This window comes from Argiope bruennichi, chromosome 6 (assembly GCF_947563725.1).
Source record: "Argiope bruennichi chromosome 6, qqArgBrue1.1, whole genome shotgun sequence".
In the NCBI taxonomy this organism is placed as follows: Eukaryota; Metazoa; Arthropoda; class Arachnida; order Araneae; family Araneidae; genus Argiope; species Argiope bruennichi.
In genome coordinates, this window is record NC_079156.1 from 22,198,592 (window position 1) to 22,216,684 (window position 18,093).

At 29.9% G+C, this 18,093-nt stretch overlaps 1 long non-coding RNA gene across 1 annotated transcript in view; it reads right to left on the bottom strand.

Annotated features, from left to right (window-relative positions):
- LOC129972533 (uncharacterized) overlaps positions 1-18,093 on the bottom strand; it is a 355,512-nt gene that overhangs the window by 111,216 nt on the left and 226,203 nt on the right. The window contains exon 4 of the long non-coding RNA XR_008784871.1: positions 10,696-10,780. This is a non-coding gene — a long non-coding RNA (uncharacterized LOC129972533). The remainder of the gene's footprint in view (positions 1-10,695; positions 10,781-18,093) is intronic.

Here is an 18,093-nt window from a genome sequence, read left to right on the forward strand (position 1 = left end):
GGACATCAATTATTTACTTGAAACCGTTTGATGTTCAATTGAGATTCAAGTCTTTAGAGACGATGCAGTTTAAAACGTGGCTAAAGTTTTTACAAAAAGAAAAGTGAAGATCAAACAACAACAACAGATCAAGGGGGCTGTGCTGGCCTGGGCAAGTTCTCAGCTTCAGAACCGGAAGGCTTCAGGTTGAAGATACGATTCCATCGAAGAACCATCGTGTAAGCGAGCCTGGTGCATGTTAAATCTGTCGGGGCCAAACGTCCTACCGCTGTCGTGGTTTGGAAGCTTGTAAAGGAGGGTACAAGCCAAGGTGTCGTCCTCATCATCTGATCGCGGTTCAAAATTGCGAGGTCCGTACCAAAATAGCCTTAGTGTTGCTTTCAAACCGGGACTAAACTAAATTAAACTAGATACAGATAAGGTGGCTTAAGAAAAAGTGTCAATTTAGTAGTTGAACGCGGGTACGGGTATTTGACATTGTTAAGTGTAAATTTAATTTGGTTTTTGATTAGAAGGTTCATGGGTGGAGATTTTATTAAAGAATTTTCTTGAGAGATATTCGATCGAGTTCACTTTGAGATCTTAGTGAATAACTGATTCCGGACAAACCAAAGTGCATTCGTCATTATTCTAAGAATTTTTAGAAGAATTTCGTAGAGTTTGATTCTTTTTGCGAAGGGGTTCAGCTGAGAGGCCCCATGTTTGAGCTACGTAAGTAAGGATATGTCTGAGAACTTGTTTGTAACGCAGGACTTTATTCTTGAGTGAAAGCGTGGGATATCTGCCAGTAAGTGGGATGATAAGGAATAAGATTTAGAATAAGTCATTACTTTATTCCAAAATTTCTCATTACGGTACCTATCATGAGATTTGAAGGTAAGTTTGCAGTCTAGAATTAATCCAAAGATTTCATTTTCTTTTTCCCATTTTAGTTCTTTTTCAAAAAAGGTAAGAGGTCTCAGTTTCTTGTTAGAGTATGGGAGAATCAAGAAAAAAAATTTCTCCTTTGTATAATCACATGCGATTACTATCAGTGGTTTTCTCACCATTTTTTGATGGGCAATTTTAATTCTTTCACATACGCAATTTTGCTCCATATTAACAACAGATAAATGCATTGTTGAAGGAAATAAACCTATTTACTCGGTGGCAAGAAATAATCCTTATAAAAAATTTAAATGGAAAAAAGTGCATTATATTTATGTTGGATATCGATTAAAATAAAATCAGAATTTTGTTTACGTTCGAGCTCTTTAACATAAAACAGGCGAATAAAAGCTTATGTGATACTTTTTAAATGGCATATATTGTTACAGAAGAATCAAGAAAAAAACTTTCCTTTCTTGTATAATCATATAAGAGTAAAATAAATGGTTTTCCTCAGTAATTTAATCATAAAGCAATAAGATAAATCTATAGTTGAAGGAAGTAAACCTATCTACTCAATACCAAGAAATACCGTTTATCCCTGGAACATCTACGAATTCGTTTGCATGGGTGTGGGGAATTTATAAATATTGCATCTAAAAGGTGTCCCAAAATTAACGCAAGATTAGAATTTGCTATTATTCGTTCAGTAAAATGTTGGCAACCTTATTAAAAAACCATTTGTGAGCAAATAGTTTAGAGTTAACAAAAATGGAGCGTTACACGATAGAACAACGTGTTAACGCAAGCTTTGAATTAAATAAAAAAACACAGTTTTTTCCCCTTTAAATTGTTGCAATTTTATTGAATCGTAAAGTACACAGGATGGACTGATGTAAGGAATAGTATATAGGTCGAATGGCCACCACGGCTTTCCTCGTACAATTGCACTATTTTGACAATTCTTCAGGTTCCCATGACCATTTTGCATTAATTCGGCCTAATTTCGTTGTTGCAGCTTTGAATTTCCCTCTTTAATGTACGCGTCCGTGCTTGAGGTATTATTGGCATAGATTTTTGACTTCAAATAACCCCATGAAAAGAAATTCAATGGCGTTAAATCATACGATCTAGAGGCCAATTCCCAAATTTTTAAACTGTGGCCGCCAAATTTTCATTATTTTTGAAATATTATTCGGCAATGAAAATGCTTTGTTTTATCGTGTAACGCTCCATTTTTACTAACCCTAAACTATCAGCTGTCAAATGTTTTTTAATTGGCTTGCCAACACTTTATTGCACGAATGGTGGCAAATTCAAATCTTGCGTTAATTTTGGGACACCATTTATATTGCGCATTAAGAAAGGGTAAGCATCACATTTCCAGAAATTTAAATTATTACATATATATTCTACAAAAGAAATTTGTCTTTATGACCATAACAATTAATTGATTAGACACTTTCCTCACTCTTCCGACATAGACAGTTTTGATGAATTTTTTTTTATATGATGCTATAGTATATCAAATTTGGTGAAGTTGCCATAGAAATGATATGATTAACATTCAACAAGTTTCAGTAATTTGGTTTGGCAATACCGTGTTTATAATAGTCGAAGAAAGCGTTTTAAGAGTTTCTTTTTCTGACTTTAAGGACATATAATATCTGACTAAAAGTATAATTTAATTTTTAAAAATTGGAATTAGATGTATTTGTAGTATTAATACTGTGCAATATTTTCTTAACGCGTTGGTTGCTTTGGTGTCATTTGACTCATGCATGCAGTATATACTTAAAATCTAATTAGATTACTCCAATTCAAGAATTATTATGGGATAGTTTACAATTAGTCATGTAATGATATAGAAGACGTGAATCATAGAAAGGAGTTGTAGTAGCGAAAATGTTAACTGTGCAATTTTTTTAATGTAGAAGGAATGGTTTTAAGTGTAATTATATAAAAAGATGGAGGGGAGATAATGTGCTTACGATACAGATCATTAAAAAATGTTTTTTTAAACATTTTAGCACTAAATATACCTTATTTATATAGGCTGGAAATCGGCATGTTACGTACAATAATCTTGCTGAATTTAGACCTTTACACATCATAATTAAAAATTGTTGTCCTTTTTTCTAACTTTAAGCCTTTGACTACGGATTTTTATAACATTTTTTTTCTTTTTATGTGCCAATAAAGAGAAAATAATCTGAATAAAACAAATTTATTCCATTTTTTCAAAATTATTTTTTAATCCAGAAATTGAGATATAATGGTAAAATAACTCCGAAAAAACTTTTGCCAAGCAATATATAAATTAATTTTTAGAAACTTCATGGCATATCAATATTCCATTTATAGTCCAATAAGCTTTTTAAAGAAAAACTTCCAGTTTTCAAAAATACTAAAATATTCAAAAAAATTCTAATTCAGTTCGAGATTTAGAGCCTAAAGATTTCACAATAAACTATAAACGATACAATGAGTTACTTATACTCATATTTCCAAATAACCACAAGTTAACTCCACCAGATTTGTAATCTAAGCAATCACTGTCTATTAACGCAATCATCAACCATTCTTAATCTTCCAATATTAGTTTAGTTCTGGAGGAAACACGAAACCTCCATGGATAGTTTTCAGACAAGAGCGACCCGTCTTGCTACACCAATTCTTTTAACCGCACCGAAAGTTACGCTTTTACAACACCACAGCAGTCTTTCCTGTGCCATATTAAATTCATTATTCGGAGCGATCCCGCAGAATTTTCCTCTGATGAAAGATTTATTCACAATTCACACCTCCGTGAGTGCTCGTTATTCACCTACGTGCAGTTCATTTAACTCTCTTTCGGAAGCGTCTCACTGCAAACTCTGGATGAAAGTTTACCTGGTTGATACGGGAGCTTGGGAAAGAGAGCGATGCAGAAATCGAGTTTAATCGTAATCGATTCAATCGGCTGGAGTTTACATAGGAGTTAAAATGTTTCGGATGTGGGAATTGTGGTAAAGTGTGACAGGGGTTATTATGGCTAGTAGATGGATTAATTGATGATTTAAGGTTGATTATAGATACCAAAAGATAAAAGTTTTTTATAAATAGATGATTCATTTCGATTGCAATTAGTCAACAAATAAATTAAGTATTTACAGTATGTGACTACACTTAGAATGAAGTTTAAGAAAAACATAAAAAAATAAACGTAAAAAAAAACTTTTTTTTTTTTACATTTTTGAATTAAGAAAAATTGAAAAAAATATTTGCGTAATCAAAATATACCTATTAAACAACAAGTATTTTTAATTAGGAAAAAAAGAGGCCTTTTTGGTTAAAAAGTGGTATAAAAAAACTTTATGTTTGGTGTTTTATCAAATGATTTGCTTAAACGTTTTCCGTACAGCTTTAGAAATATATTATATTACAAAAATTCTGTAATAAAAATTAAGCTTCATTTCTATCCACTCTTTAAATATTGGAGTTCTGTTAAATAACAAAATTGTTAATAACTGCAGAATATTGCTAAATAAGTAGATTACTTATTCTACAGTTCTAGACATGCAGAACATACAGAGAAGTTATTATACCAAATTTCAACAAAAAAAAACATTATATTTGAATTTCTGAAGTTTTTTTTTGTAAGAAAACGATACAAGATTAAAATTTGAAGGAAAAAAAATAGCATTTAAAATAACATTAAAACGCATATAAATATAAACATTAATTAAGTGTAAACTAAAAAAAAATATATATTAGTAAATGCAAATTGAAATTTGTAAAAATAAATAATGTACATTTTTAATGTTAAATCTCTTTAAAATAATATAAAATTAAATAAAATAGCAAACACTTTATATAGTATTATTACAGTAGACTTTCCTTCTATTTGAAAAAAAAATTAAAATTAATATTTTTTAGCAACACGAAAAAACTATTCAAAAATTTAATAAAGTAGATAATGTAATAATGTAGATAATTTATTTAGTCAAGTTAAGATTAAGAGTATCTTTTTCAAACCTTATCTTTTACTAAAAAATTGGCATATTTCTACTTAATGAATTGTCTTTCAGAAAAATACAAAAGAAAAACTGCATTGTTGCGTTAACTCAACTACAGTCTTTTTCTCTTTAACTATTCAACTCACGAATTACTTCTTATTCTATATTGAAAGAAACATCGCCACAAATAGAGCTTCCACACCAGCACAGCCTTAGTGACTAAAAAAATGACTGGACGTCGAGAGAATGATAATTCAAATTCGTGATTATAATAAGAATAGAAATCAAGGGGGAGAGGGAAGGGGGACAAATCTTTGTTTGAGGAAAGAAAATCCTGCACGGAGGGAGTAGAGGGTGGTGTAACAAAAGAACCTTCCAATTAAAAGAATCCTTTCTTTCTGACCTTAGCGACAGAAAAGCGCAAAAATCGCTAGGGGTTTTCAACGTGGTTACTTCTCTTGAAAGTGGGCAATAGCACTTCTCTCTGGTACAATTTCTAGAGCTCTAATTTGTTAAATCAGTCACGCTTTGCTCTCTATCGAGTTCTTTGATTAATGAACAGATACCGTCTCGATGCATTTGTCGGCCAACTATGATTTATTTTTTCTCTTTCCTTAGCTCTATTTGCTAATACCTCCCCCATTCTTGTGTCTGAAAGAGCCATTTGTCAAATATTCTTGTTCGAATGCATCTTTTCCCCAATTAACGACTTAATGTTTTTGGTCTCTTTTTCTTCCCACAGGGTTAGTTGTCAGAAGTTAGGCTTCAGTAACTGCTAGTTAACTAGCATAGCGTGATCAAAATACTGCTTCCACAGATAATGTTCGGTTTAGAAAATACTAGATAAAAGAGAGGTAAAGTAAAAGATTAAATGGAACAATTTTCGAAATTGGGTCAGTGAGCTTAAGATTGAATTTCCGCTGAAGAGTGAAAAGCGTATATAAAAGTTTGACATATGCTGTTGTAAAACAACCTCCATGATCAGAACAGAAAAAGATATTTATCTGCGCAAAAATTAAGGCCTTAATTTATGTAATATTAGTTAAAATTTATTTCGCTTAATACAGGAATTAAATTACAAAAAAGTAAAGCCTTAGTATATGCACTGTTATTCAAAATTCATTCAGCATAATACAGGAAGTAAAAGTATGTAAAGTCGCAATTGCGTCATAAAGCCGACATTAAAGCATTACACTTCATTTAAGAAATCCGTTACGCTTTACAGATGAATGAATTCATCTAGTTCCTTAAAAAAGCATTGAAATTCCTGAAAAACACTAAATTCATAAACGTATGAAAGTACTAAAATTCATGAAAATATGAAGGCACTAAAATTCATAAAAATATGAAGGCACTAAAATTCATAAAAATATGAAGGCACTAAAATTCATAAAAATATGAAAAGATGAAAATTCATAAAAATATGAAACCACTAAAATTCATAAAAATATGAAAGCACTAAAATTCATAAAAATATGAAAAGATGAAAATTCATAAAAATATGAAACCACTAAAATTCAGGAAAACATCTCTTGGTTTTTTCTCTCTCTCTCTCTTCAGATTTTTCTCACTTTATTTTTTCATCTTTCTTGTTCTTATAAGTCGTTTGCTCAAACTAATTGACCCAAAATTTTTCATTTTTAGAATTTTTGTATTAAAGCGTTTGCTTCATCTGTGGATGTTGGAAGAGAGCTCAGCAACCAATTTCTAGTCTAAATCTCAAAATATAGTTAACATTTTGAGAAAAATCTTTACATTGATTCCATTTTTTCCCGCAAAATTTTGTATCAAATAAAGATAAGTGGGCTAAACGGAAGGCCTCTGAAATTAGATCATCAAAACTAATGACATGTCTTTGTTATTTTGAGTAGTACATGATTTGAGAACGTTCTCTCTAGAAACAACATTCCCATTTGGACGCAGTTATGTTAGTCGAAAATAACTTTAAATACACATTGAGTGGAAGGGTCTTTTTTTTTAAATAATAAAAGAACAGAAAAAAACCTTATCTTTTGCTCAAATTTTATTATTCACTTTCATTAATGATTTTTGAAGGGATTACAACTGCTCCAAGATTATATGAAACTCTCACACATTTATATAACACTAGGAATCCTATTTACTTTCTCGTAAGTAAAGTACAGAAAAATTATTGTAATCTCCAAAAAATTGTGTGTTGTTGTTGTGACTTATGACACTTTACAAGCCCGCTGACAGCTATCTGTCAGCGATTTAAGCCGAGTGAGCATCTCTTATTTTTTCAGTAGTGCCAACTAGGGTCAAGAGTACGACTTAGCTACTTCATACATCACATTCGCTTGCATAACACTTTTCTGCAGGGGGGCATATTCACACACCTCACAGATAGAACACAGAAGAAGAAAAACCATGCCAGAACCGGAACTCGAACCCGGGACGTCCGGGGAGGGGGGGCACTATTTCTATGCCAGGACGCCGGCGCCAAAAAATTTTATCGAGATTTTGACGAATCTTTATATTTTATATCTACCTGTGTTCGAAAAACATATTTTTGGAACAATAATAAGATAAATGAAACAAAGATAAGATATTAATAAGATAAAAGTGACAAAAATCAAGGGGAAACGCTTTGAGCTAAACAGATGTAATTTGGTGCAAGGTCTTTTCACCAAATTTTTAGATATCTATCAAATTTTGTGTAAAATGTATTCAGATGAAGTCTTTCTGTGCATCTGGTTGTTCGAATATAAATTAACATTGATAGCAACAAAACAATGAGAGCATGATGGATAAAATGTTTAATACATATTTAGCTTCAATATTCTAGACATCTAGCAAATTTTGCGCAGTCTCTTAGTCTTTGCTTTCATAAGCTTATAAAAACGGTAACTAAAAACTCATGGACTTATATGCATATATATCAAACTCTGCATGTGAGTTTGTGATTGAAATTATTGTTCTGTGTCACATTTTGGCTTCAGTTGTTTGGAAACAAAATGCATCCAAAACATAATTTCATTTTTATTAGAGAATATTAGAAAAGATTTCAGGAATATCTCTTCAGTTGATTGAATTATCGTGTTTACAGACCGACATAATTCTAATTAGTTTTCGATATTAGTTTTGTATTTGAAAAATCATTTTAGTACAATTAGTATAAAACTGATATCGAAATATTAATCTTGTTTTATTAATTCCTTAGTATTAGTTTTGTATTTAGTATTTGTACGGTTTTTAGTAGATTTCTGAAATATATATTCATCAAAATCTCAAAAGTTAGTATTTTAAAGATAGAATCATTTTTTATACTTACACGAGTAAATAAAATTATATACAGGTACAAGAACTGCACCATTTGAAAAGGAAGAACATTATTTAACTCTCTTTCTCCTACATAACCATTTTATGGAACCTCAAGAAAACAAATAACCTCGATTCCTTGTCATTGTCATTCCATCCAGCACTCAGTCTCATCTTTCTTTCAGAAAATACTGCAGAATCTCGGTTTCCGAATTCGTTCCTTCATGCATATTTCTGTGTGAGAGAAATATTTCCTGGATGATAAAAGAACAGTCTATCGCGCTGAGTTGCAGTTTCTCAATGCTTTACTTTATGAACCTTGAATCTGAACTCTTCGGATTTTGAATATTCTTTGCCGGTCTCGAATCGCAGAGGGATCTCAAAAGAAGCGGTTATCGATTTCTAAAGAAACAGATGCGTTTTGAGTACTTATTACTGATAAGGTGGTTCGTGATGCTCAAACAGCAGTCCAAAAAGAAACGATAAGTTCAGAAGGAAAGCACTGCGTCATTCTTGTATGTTCTTAGAACTTCGTGTGTGAATTCATGACGTGGAATCTTTCCCTTCCTACAATATTCCCTGCGCTTTTATCCGAACATTAAAACGGTTTTCCAAGTATTTATTGCGGATATTCTTTCTCAATGTCTAGTATACCGAATGGTACACATGTGAATATGTTCAGTTATTGTCATGGATAAACGGCAAGTTGTACGTTACATTACAAGGAATACGTTAGGGTTATTTGGGTTACTTCATATCAATACTTAATATTTCGTTATTTAATATTTGGTGGAGTTAGTTTAGTTATATTAACGTCACATTTTAATGCAATACTGGGGCTAATTTGGACCTCGTAATTCTGAACCGCTGTCAGATGACGAGGATGACATCAGAGCTGACGTCCCCTCTCTAAACTTCACAGAAGGATGTTTAGCCCCAACGGATTTAACGTGAACCAGACCCGCTTACATGAAGATTCTTCGGTGGAATCGGGTCTCGAACCTGAAACCGTTCGATTCCGAAGCCGAGACCTTACCACCAGGTCACTATGGCCTACAAATATTAGGTGGAATCGGTTTCGAATTTTCCATTACGTTTCCGTTTTCTGTCATTGTATTTTGGTTAAGAGGCACTTGTCACAACCCTTTACATGTCAAATTACAACAATGCACTTGATTTCCATACGGCAAATAAAATGCAATTGACTCGAATCCTTTTATAATACTTAATTTTATTAAAAACTCAAAGTGTTTTAAAAATATGTGAAGCAAATATTTGTTTTCAAAATCTCATACGCCAAACTATAGGCATGCGAATATGTCCAGTTATTGCATTGAGTAAACTTCTGATCTGTGAAGAAATATTAAATTTACTTGGTTTATTTGACATCATTATTTAATATTTGGTGGAATCGGTTTGGAATTTTTCAGTTCAGAATTTATGATTATTTTCTTTTTCATTTTCAACCATTGTCTTTTAGAGAAGAGCACTTGTTACAACGTCTTCAATATCAAATCTGCCAGAAGACACTTCATCTCCATATATGATTCAATTGCATTACATTTCAGTCTTTTTATATCACTCGTTTTAATTCAAAAATGCTTTTAAAATATTTAATGTGATAACTGCTTTCAGAGTCTAATTTAACAAAAGGTACAAATGTGATTTTGTTCAGTTATAGTCTTTGGTAGATTTCTAGCTACGAAGTTTTCTATAGAATTATTTGGGCTATTTTATTAATCCTTGTTTATTGCTCTGAAATATGTAAATGTTTTTAGCTAAATTTTCAAAAAAAAATTAATCTACATTTTCTTAAAATTCTGCAGGTATTTTTATAAAAAAAATTAAAAAATAAATAAATAAATTTCCAAATGTTGTACTGTCTTTAATAGTGTCTGAGAGGAGCAAGTGCAAAGGGGAATAATAATACTTGTTCAGTACCCCTTAGCCCCTTGTCATCAGTATCAAACCACCCAAAAAGCTGGTTTGATATTGAGTTCAGATTCACAATTTAACTTGCATTAGAGTTTAAATTCACAATTTAACTAGCATTAGAGTTTAAATTCACAATTTAACTAGCATTAGATCCAAAAATTCTATAATTATTCGACGGAATCAGTCTTGAACTCTAACTGTCCTGTAAAGAAGTTACTTGAGCATTGTTTGATTGTTAATTTTGGACACTGTGAGATCACGTGATAAACTCGGTATACGATCTTGTAAATAAAATTGTGGTTCCGAATAAAATTTTGGCTTTTATCGGTCGAAAAATAAAGGCATCGAAAATGCATACTCGGATTTCTTCATGGAACGAAACAGCCATATATGCGGGGATCTGAAATAAAAAATCCGAGCACTCGTGTCTTTAACAGTCTTGCTCAAGTCCTACAAATAATATGTTTGGATTATTAAAGGATAATAATTTTTTAAAGGAGTATGCAAAAGTTCCCGCGATATCATTACTTCAGGTTTCAGATCGAGCTTTAATTTTTATAATGAGTATATTTCATCAGGGTATTAACAATAATAAAAATTAAATAAATATACTTACATTCTTCAAGCCCTCTTTAATGCTTAGAAAATGTGTTGATTTGAAAGTATTTATAGCAGTAATGAGAATGGCGCTTTCTTCACACCTATAAAATATAAATAAACATTAAAGTCAGGAAATTTTCACAAAACTCTTAATGTCAATGTCTGTAATATCTGCTTGATTAAACATAAAAATAAAAAATATACAATCAAAAATGGAGATAAGGATGCGTTCCAGGCATTATAATAACAGAATTACACGCACAATGAATGCATTTTAACTATTTTAACAAACTTGATTCATTTCTAAAATAGACATGTACATATTAAAAATTGCATTTATCAAAGTTTCATATAATTGCATGAATGAATTTGGAATGCGAAGGGCACGTACATGTGAGATGTAATCATAAAGATAAACAAAAATATTTTATGCATTCAAAGTTTAAAAATTCTTGATCAGATATAATATTGCTCCAGCACACATACGGAGAAAAAAAGATACATTATTAATTAATTTTTGAAAATATTTTGAAATGCAATAAAAATTTAGGCCGTGATTATTGTAAAATGAATTAATAATGTAATTCATAGGAACTAGAGTATGTGCGTTTGTGTGTGTGTGTGTGTGTGTGTGTGTGTAGGGGGGAAGGTACGCGTGTGTGCGCGCGTTTGCACTCTACAGGTCAGGTTCTTCAGGTACCAAATTTGCACATATATTGTAACTAGGAGGATTGGAAGGTATATCACGGTGCAAATTTTGAAATTTTAATTGGAATTTTTAATTTATTTTAAATTAAATTGAATTTTTGGGCTTCTCTGCAATAACTTCGTACAAATTAAATTTTTTCACAAAAATAAATTTTACATCGTTTCAATACCTATTCGTTTAACGATACCATTTTCATATGCGAATTTTCGATAAATTTTAGTCATTCTTAATTTTTTTTTTTTTTTTTTTTTTTTTTCATAATTTCCAACAATCGATGACATTGCTACCCTGAAATTCAACCTTTTAATTCTTCATCAAATATTTGGTCGAGTGATTTCCTTCCATTGTTAAAAATTAAAGAAGAATTTTGTTTAATATCTCTGTAGATTACGAGACGGATAAAAAATGAAATTTGAAATCTTGAAATTCAGAAGATAAATGAACAAGATATTTACGTTTTTTTAAATGCGCTATGATGCTGTTTGACTGTCTCTATTCGGAAGTTTCATGTAAGCAATAAATATATCAAAAGCAAGACAGTTAAAATAATGCTATTTTAATATCAAACAATTTAGATTCATAGACAGGAAGCAATCTCTAAATGATTTACTTGAAAAATATAATCAATTTTTCTAGCGTACCAGCTGGTCGTCTCAAACGAATAATACAAAATAAAAGACAAATCGGATGGAAATAAGAAAAAAAAATATTAGCAATATCTTATAAACATATAGGTTTTATTACATGATAATTGTGAAGAAACAATTTACTGAAAGATAAAAATACAAAAATCAAACACTGTTATCATATTTTAAATTTTATATTAATTCAGAATTCTCGGGAAATTTAGATATCATTTTGCAAGTAATAAACATCACTGCGATTAGCTAACACATAATGGTAAAATTATTGAAGTAAAATTGCAGAAATATTTATGGACTGGTAATTAAATGTTTATGATATCTAACAAGAGCATGAAATAAACATAAAAGCAAAATGGCCATTGAGAATCCTTAAACCTCTATTAACAAGAGCGTGTGAAGAGGATAGCAAAGTAATAACTTAGAATCTAATGCATAACACTTAGCGATGCTGTCACTTAAATTCTAATCATTATTGGAATTTATTAATCATTTTTAATCGCAATTCTGAATTAGCTTAGATGTTTAAGAGGAAGTTATTATTCGACCCCTCAAATCACCAAGCCTCGGGCATTCATTATTTCCAAGGATTAGAATTCTATTTCACCAAAATTCCATCATCTACCAACTTCCTGCAAAATGACAATTACAATAGATGATCTCATTATTTTAATATTAGTTCCGTGGCACTTGGTTCTAATGTCATATAAATGAATGTCTAGGGAAGCCAAAGGAAACAATTTCTAATTTATAAAGTAAAGCAATGAAATGGAAATTGAATTTTGGAGATTTCATTACCATTGTTAGTCGAGTTTTGACTCCTGAATAATTTTAATTCCAAGGAATTATTCTCGGTAATGTTGTTCCGTACTTACATAATTAGCATTTGTTAGCAAAATAACTTATCGGACGACAACTTCCAAAGATTATAAAGGATGATTTTGAATTCTTAGGTTTGTATGTGGTTTTCTGAGACAGTTAGTTAAAATTTTACTTCAAGGCAAAGTCAAACTTTCATTGTAGAAACTGTGAAATGACTGATGCTGGCTTGGCTTGTGTATGATGACTTTTTTTAATTTTACATTAGCATAAACTTTGCATAAAAGTTTTGAAAGTTTATGATGTAGATTTTGAAATTAATGTTTTTCATTTTTAAAAATTATTAAAAAAACTGTGAGTAGCTACTGTTTTTAAATAACAGAATTAAATAAGAGAAACTCTATTAGAATTTTGAACAAAAAAAAAAACATTATTCATTCTTTTTTTAAGTAAAATTATAAAATATGTTCTCATTTAAAAGTTTGCCCAACTAAACAAAAGACAATATAAAATTTAACTTATGTGATATAAAATAACACATTTTAAAATTCCGGCGATAAAAGATTTGGCACACTGCCATGGAATAAAGTTCGAGAATTGAAATGAAAACAATACAATCTTATCAAAATATTTGTTGCCTCAAATATGTAGGTAAAAGGCATAGAAAAGGAATCTAACCCAATTTTTAACTGGAATCATTTGTCTGAAAAAAAAATCTGAATGAGGTGACACATCTGACTCACAAACACATGATGTAAAATTTCTCACCATCAACACAATGTAGTTTCATGTTTTATTTATGTTCAAAAATATTTTCAGAAATTGGTTATTTGAAATGCTGATTTCCAGAAAAAAAGCATATATTTTCCAATCACTTTTAACTCGAACGAAATTCAATTTAAAAGAATGCGATGGTTTTTGCATTCATTCACAAAATACAAAATAACATAACTCCAAAGAAAAAAATTGACACTGATTTCAATAACAAACACAACACTTGTTACAAAAACTAGATAAAAAATACATGCGTAGCAATCGTTTGAAAATTCCAAACTAACGTGAGACGAATTCATAAATGCATATGCTGTTGAACAGTTAAGAAAAATAATATCTTTCAGATGAATAAATCGTTTGACTCGCATCTAGAATTCAATCAGCCGATAAAATAAAGAAGGGGGCGTGGCACATTTAAATGTTTACACTGAATAGTTAATCCATTCCCCCTCATAACTTTCATTATTGTAGGAATTGTTTTAAAGGAGATGCTTTGAAATGGTTTGATGGTTCAATAAAACCTGTTGAATAACACATGTTTTTTTTAAATCTTCTAATTTATTATTAAGTTTGTAAAATTTTAATATTCAGAAAAATGATTTTCTTTTAACAATTTTAATTCTAAATCTAAAAGATCATGTATAAAACACGTCTATTAAATCCGGTTACAAACAAAATACAATAAATAAGTTACAAAATAAAAAATCCATTTAATCTTGTTTAAAAATATGGTTTACATTACAAAATAAAGAAATGCATTAAGCATGAATAACAATCGATTATTATTGATAATAACGAATTAATTGAACAATATTTTCTACGTGTTAGTTTTATTTTAACCCTATTGCTATGAGCATTATAAAAATATTTCATTTATCATACCAGTCTTTACATGCAGTAAATATGATGTTATTTCTAAAGTTTAACAACAGACATTAAAATATCGATGTATGTAGATATTAATTTCTATTGCCGTGAAAAAATTTGAATTTCCTCGCATATATTGCATAGAAATAACAATTTTTAAAGAATCGAGATTTTATACAAAATTGAAAAATTTTATTAAATACCTAATCTGAAACCGAAAGTTATGTCAAAAAATAAAAATAATAGATATGTAATCTATTTATTAATAAAAATCATGAAACATTTAAATGCTTTTATAATAAACATTTGTGTTAAGTTGTAAAAATAACATAGCAGCCTGAACATTCTTATCAACTCATATATACAAAAATGCTTAAATTACTATATTTCAGATGTTTTGAATACATGAATAAAGAACTGATTTCTTACATTTTTTATGACTGTACTCTAATATCCTTTAAGCAATGAAGGCATCTTTTTCATGTTTAATGTTAAGAGGCTTAGCGTCGTTTTCCCATGCGCCGTATATTATCTGAATCGCATTGTCAGTAAGCCGAATAACATCATTCCGTTTTCCGCTTGAATAAATCACTTTTTGGAGTAATTTCTATGCCGAGAATAGTTGCTTATAATTCATGTTCTCACGTTGTCATACAATTCATTTCGTTTCTACTCTATACGTGCATTATTCAACATAGACAAATACATCTTATACAAGTAAAATAAATACTTGATTGGTCATAAATATTTCTGCAAGAACAATTTTCATGTACTTCGTAGAGGATGTTTAGAAATAAATGACTCCTATTCAGAACAATAAATAAAACGCTTAAATTAAAATAGCTTTAAAAATACACTTTTTTAAAACAAATACGAGAATTACAATAAAGGTCACCAAAGTTTGAAAATGTTGTTAGGTATCTAAAGCTAGAATTTAAGCGGACACATAGTATATTTTCATTTTTAATAAATTTTTAGGAATTTTCTTATTTATGATATTTATTTTGATTCCTTTTAATGCAAATGACTTATTGTTTTTATAACAGTACTAATTAAGATGTGCGGTTGAAAAGAAGTTTAGTTTTTACTTTCTCATATATGAAGGATTAGGAAAGGATTTTAACTGTCAAAAAATTCGAACTCGAGATTTTGATGAATCTCCAAGTTTTAGACTTCTTTAAGTTCGAAAAACAAGTTTACGGAAAATATTTGTCTTTCTGTCCGTCTGTCCGTCCGTTTTTTTGTTTATGTCTATAATACTACTTTTGTCTATAAATAAAGTCATTTGTCTATTAAAAAATTATGTCTCACCCGTTATTCGAATTTAAGTTAAGACAATAATTGCAACACGAACAGAGCTAGATAAGTAAAATTTGTTACACAGAATTTAATGCCTATAATGTTGAAACTATCAAATTTTGAGTCAAATCCAAAAAGGGGTTGAACGTCTGTTGGTCAGCATTTTTAGAATAATGAAACGGAATAACACAAAAACGCAGTCATTTAAATGTATCAAGTTTTCTATATGAGTTTATAATTGCAGTTGTAGTTCTATGTGTAATTTTTGTTTCAAATAATATTCGAGAAAAAAAAACGCGTCAAAAAAGAAATTCACTTAAGAAAATCTTGAGGTGACGACTTTATCTGATTTACTTCAATACATTTCATGATTCTAATTATAAATATTGTGGAACTCTATTATAAAGGTTTTTTTTTAATTCACTTTCAAAAACAGTTTGCAATCAAGATTTGATAAAAACTAAACGATTAATTAATAATGAAAATTAGTATTATTAATTGTATCATCGAGAAATCGAATACTCTGAATCCACGCGTTCCAACAAATTAGGAAGTAGTTAAAAACATATTCATCAAATTCGCCTTTCAATTTATAAAATACCCCCCTCCGCACCTAGTAATAAGGAATGTAACAAATTCGGATTATTTTATGAAGTAATGAGATTTTAATTGCAAAAAATGAATATTTTCGTATAATAAAAAAAAAAAAATATTTCATTATTAAGAAATAGAACAGTGGTCTGATGGATATTAAAATTTACAATAATATTTCATTTTTAACTACTAAATAAAAATGATACGTTTGCACTATACTTTCTAGATAGAACAGATATAGTATGTTATATAATATATCTTAACTATTATATAATTTTATATCTGTTAATATCTGTTAATTTTATATATATCTAATTTTTGTAAAGTTATTGGAAAAGACTTTTATTACATATCCAAATACAAATTGGGTAATTTATAAATTAAACAGTAAATTTAGTAAATATTCAATAATTTGTCATTTATTATGAATAATTACCAGTTTATTATATTTAACGTGACACACACACACACACGTATGCATGCACGTACGCACTTACACTCACACGCACGCGCGCGCATATATAAATTGTTGAATTTAAAACGAATAATATATTCCAAGTGAGAAAAAAAAATAATAAAATAATAATTTTACATAAAATTTATGTCATTAATATTATACAGTTTCATTTATTGCACCAATTTAAATTATTATGTTCATTCCTCTGGTTGTGCCTTCTGATTTCACTTCTCGCCAAAATTTACCAGCGCTTGTCAATATGGATACATAATAATATTACCAAAACTGTCATTCAGATACATAAGAATATAACCAAATATTCGGTTTTTCATCCACCAATCTGGTATGTGTCATCATTAATCGGAGAATACTGGGGTTATCTAATTATTATCTGTCAGTATTATACCCATAGCAACATAAACTCATATGAATTGTATTTCAACCTTGAGCCAAAAATTTACCTTTACACTTCCAATGCATAATTCAAAAATGCACTGGGACAAATAAATATATCAATACCCCGCATTTACATTTTGCAGATTGCTTCTTTCTGTTGCATAATTATATATTTGGTTTCTTTAAAAAAATAAAAGATGAAAGCTTCTCTATTATAAATAACTAGCATGCGTTAAAATTGATTCCGCTTCTTTCTATTTTTTGTTGCATTCGATTATGACTTTAATGACATTTTTTTACAAAAATATATCATTCCATTAATTAAATATATTATTTTCATACAAGATTAACTGCCCATCCATCATTAAATACTCATCAATCACTGAACAGTAATTTCTTATTTTGACAAATAACTATCGTTAAAAATCTGAAATTTATAATTTTCATAAAGTAACATCGTGTTTCCCATAGAAATTGAATGTGCCCTTATGTCTCTCAAAAGGACGAGGTATTATCCTACCAACTAGGTGGAATCTGTGAAAAATTGTCCTTGGACGGAATTGTCCGGTCAAATCGGGGCGCTATGCTAAGATGAACGCTTTCATTACTTATGCTCCAGTGCAGCAGGGGCTCTAATATGTGACATGCAGCCTTGGATTATTCATGAATGCGAACCGGGGTTCCACATGGATATTGAATTAATCCGTCAGAGAAAGGATCTCGGGAATATGTGTGAGCGGCCGTCATTCCGTTATGCGACACAGAAAAAATAATTGGAAATTTTCATTCAATGACTTCCTGTACTGCCACAAAAGAATACCATTTAGATAAAATAGGCAAATGTAATTATATTAATTA